Source organism: Triplophysa dalaica, chromosome 13, assembly GCF_015846415.1.
Source record: "Triplophysa dalaica isolate WHDGS20190420 chromosome 13, ASM1584641v1, whole genome shotgun sequence".
Lineage (NCBI taxonomy): Eukaryota > Metazoa > Chordata > Actinopteri > Cypriniformes > Nemacheilidae > Triplophysa > Triplophysa dalaica.
In genome coordinates this window covers 10,763,917-10,768,349 of record NC_079554.1, presented here as the reverse complement: position 1 = coordinate 10,768,349, position 4,433 = coordinate 10,763,917, and positions in this window count along the sequence as shown.

Sequence of the window (4,433 nt, the reverse complement as noted above, 5' to 3'; positions counted from 1 at the left end):
CTCTTCTTGGATTTAGTTTTATTGTTTCATGTCATTATGAAAAAATCTCCCATTGAGTTCTTAGGCATCTGGTGGTCTTACACAGGGTGTCAACATTGAAATGCTATTTCATGTCCTTAAAACAACTTGGCAAATCTCAGAATTCTGTGTCATTCTGGTAAAGTTAATATTTCAGTAACATTAAACCAAATGCCCAACATTCCTAAGAAATTGGTGCACTTTTTAAAGTGCTGCCATATACTTTTTTTGTCTTGTAAAACAGGGTGTTTCAACAGTACAACTTTGTATTTTCTTTTCCAAATTCTTCAGTCGGATAAATGCAACCGTTTACGGCAAGCAAATTTTCTTATTTGACAGTTTCCTGCTGTTGACCTCTCTAAAGAAGTGTTCCCATAGGATGATTTCATAGAGGGATGTCCAGTGGTGACTATCTTTAGGCCTGTGGTTTTAGTGGCAATGTGTTTTCTCTTCACAGTGTAATCTGAGTATCGCAATAACTGTAGGGATGCACATAGAAATGGTGCTTCCTACGCTGCTGGGGATGGTCAGATAAAACAAAACTAACGGCCAAAACAAACTGAAGCATCATCTCCCTCGTGCCTCTGGAAGGAGGTGAAGTGTGGCTGTTGGGGCTCTAAATTTGAAAAGTGGAGGGGCTGAGAATTGGGTACATGTCTTTCTATACAGGTATGATTTACGCAGACAGCCTGCTGGCGACACCTGAGTTGTAAAGTTAGTCACATTCCTTTGATAATCAGCTCCTTCAGATTTTTAAGTGAGGTAAGAACGTTTCGTTTTTGTCGTTTGTTCAGCTATGCTGTTTTTCTTGCACTGTAGATGTTAAAACAGCATGGATTTACACTTCAGAAACCATGTTTTCCACACATGTTCATTTCTTGTGTCAGAGCCAAGTCAGAATCATTGAAAGTTACAAGAAAAGACAAGAAAGCACATCATTTTTTTATTTTTATCTTGTTTTAACTCCTCCACCTCCGTGATTAACTCACAACGAGACACTACCGTTCATTACCTTATTATGTTAAATTATCACTGTAAAAAATGCAGTAAAAAACTAGTAAAAATTACAGTTTTCCATGTTTTTCTAGAAAATTTGCAGTCATTTTCTGTCCTATTAGACGGGTGTTTTTACCGTATATCAAAAATACGTTAAAACGGTAGAAAAATAGTAAAATTCTGTGCAGGCTTGAACTGACATGAGGGTGAGTGAAGAAAAACACGTTTCAGAAACTATTCTTTTAAATCTAAGTGCTATTAGATCATCATCCTATCTGAAAAAGTCAGATCAGTCAAACAGGCATACGTTTGGCTTTTTACAATGCTGCTGTTTGTACTTGTTCTTAAATTTCTGCGCTGTCAGCTGTGACTTAATTTGGATCCAAAGATGAGCTGAAGCTCCAGGTGTGCTGAAAGTGGGTGGGAAACAAAAGTATAACTGGAGGAAATCCAGTGGAAAATAAAAACTTTACAGGCATTCAAACACTAACATGATCTACCATGTCATTCAGTGCTAGATGGTACCGTTCTGTGTATCCAAGGAGCTTTCAAAAGCTTTGTGAAAAATATAAAAATTCTTAACTTGATTGATGTTCATGTCCCCAGGTGTATTGTACAGTTGATGATAATAATACAGAAATAATAATAATAATGTTTTCCTACATTCTGGAGTACTTATGGGGTAAAGTCTAAAGAGATCCCAGAGGCAGACAAGAGGGACTTTTTCGAGATATAAGCTTAGCAGGGTCAAAAGAGGTCTCATAAATTGTCATTATGTCTCTTTAACTGAAAGAATGTTTTATTGCGAAGTGGAAAAAGTAGGCAATGTTTCCAATCTTAAGTCTACTTGAAAAGGATGTTCTCTTAACCTCTATGAAGTCTCCCTTGTAAAGCCTGAATGTGGTTTTAGTTTGGTCTGTCTAACAAGCTGATGTGACTCAAAGAAATATTCAGACCCAGAATGATAAATTCTTTATTCTGCAACCCCCCCAAAAAAAAAAGCTTTGAAGTATGTTGGCCCCTATTAACTTCCATTGTATGTACACACGGCTCTGACTCAATGTCTTCATGCCTACATGTACACAAAAGTTGTGTTCCTTTTTCTTAACTTCTAATACAGATGCAGAACTGGGTTGCTTCCGACCTAGAATCTGGGCTGAGTAGAATTCATTGCCGTTGTCCCCTGGAGTGTCAGCACCGGCTGTTCTAGTTCTTCAAAATAAGGGCATTTTCTGAGGTTTGACTTCAAGCATCTGCGATGCAAGTTTTTAGAACTAGGACTTTGAAGGACGAGCTCTTGGCTATGTTTGTGCATTAAAACAGACTGCAACATGTTTCCGTGCTTGCATGTTTTTCAGGGTCTGCTCAATGTTTTTGCCAAATCCTGCTTTTGCTTAATCCACTTCCTCCTACAGTGGTTAGTCCTTTTCTGATTTAATGTACATAAGTGAAGTCTAGTGATGCACTTGTGTGTTTTGGGCTTTGGGGACCAACCCTTTGGTTTCTGACCAATAACAAGCAATGACCTATTTTCCTCAATCTCTAAACAGCACTGCTGCCAGCAGACAGTAGAAGAGCATTGCCTGTAGGCTACTGCCTATCGTTTAAATACATTTACATCAGTATGCCATTGTTACTGTAGATCAACCTCTGGAGTATTGTGTTAATAGTGCCAAGATCATGGGTTGAATTTAGTATGTATACTTTGTTTGAATGCACTACAATTTGATTGGATTAAAGTGTCTGCCAAATGTACATTGTCTGAAAAAATGGTTAAAAGTGTACTGAAGCTGTCACTGAAGTGCTACCGTTTCAAAAAGTACACTTTTGCACATAAAGAGTGCATATTAGTGCCTCAGAGGTACATATTGGTCCCAAATGAGTACATATTTGTACCTAAATATTAGAACACTTTTAAAGGTACAGTGTATGAAATGTAGTGGCATCTAGCGGTGAGGTTGTGAATTGCAACCAACGGCTCACTCCACCCTTCCCTTTCGAAGCAGTACAGTGGTTGACACTCGACCACGACATTTTCACGTTTAGTTTTTTTGCTGAAGGTGACAATGTTATTATGAAATGTGCCCTGTAGACCGGTTTGTCTGTTTAGGACTACTGTAAAAACAACATGGCGAATTCCCTGAAAGGGGACCCATGGTGCACAGTATAGAAATAGCTCATTCTGAGGCAATAAAACCATAACGCTTCATTATGTAAGGTCTTTATACACCTCTGAAGACATAGTTATATTGTATTTCCGTCAATAAATCCTCCAAAAAAATTACACAATGGACCTTTAAACTGCATCGTCCCAGTTACAGCTTGGACACTTTTTGACCTTTTTTCGTGATAGTGCAGAAATGTTATGTATCATGACAGCAAAACAGTCATTTAATTACCTAAACTGCAAATAATACTTTTATTTTTCATGAGCCCCTAAAAAAGAACCATTACAGCTTGACACTGTGTATTAAATCCTCTTATGTTTTTTTTTGTTTTTTTAATTATTTTTGGTTATTTTTAAGCAGTACATGTACATTAATACAGTACATGGTACAAGCCCTGAGATATAATTAATCATCCATTTTCAATGTATAGAAAAGATCAGTTTGGACATTTTACCCAATATATGATCTTGGAAGGCAAAGAAAAGAAAAGGAAGAAAAAAGAGCACAAAAAAATCCCTCTGTTTTAACTTAAAAAAATGTACTTTAAAAACGTGAACTTTTATAAAAATTAAGTTGAAATTAGTTAAATTATTTTGATGAGTTAAAGTAATTGAAATACATGAGTTTTAGTCAGATCAACAGAGCAAATGATAACAAACTTTTAATATGGGCCGTACTATTCTTTTCAAGTTTATCAAAAATGATTGTATAGATGGCAGCCCTTACTGGATACAAGCAGAACTTTTCTCAAAAAATGAGGGGAAAGCCTCATTTTATGGGAGGTGCTAGAATTATCATCGTCTTACTCACTGTTTCACAGAAAGACTGACACGCTTTAGTTTGTTCTACCCTTTGAATCTGACTAGGACTCAACTAAAGGTCTTGATTTGTCTATCTGCTTTTGTGTTGCAGGTCTGGTCTGGTTCACCCACAGCATACAGGGACTATGTGTGTAAGAACATGACCTGCTTTGATTTGTGTTTTAAGATGTATACCTATAAGAAAACAAAATATCCTGTTTCTCACAAACAGACAAACAGGCCGTCTTGTTCAGGCATGTTAGAATGACAGAGGTTGATTCCCTCCTGCTGTGCTTTGCTCTTTAGCCAAGTTCAGCCCACATGAGCTGCCACCTGAGGAAAAAATAAACAAAAACCTACAGATCGACAGACTGATACAGATGTCTTTTATGTCAAATATTGCAGTACTTTAGCGTGCTGTTTTCACTTTTGCGATATTCGCAAACGTCAT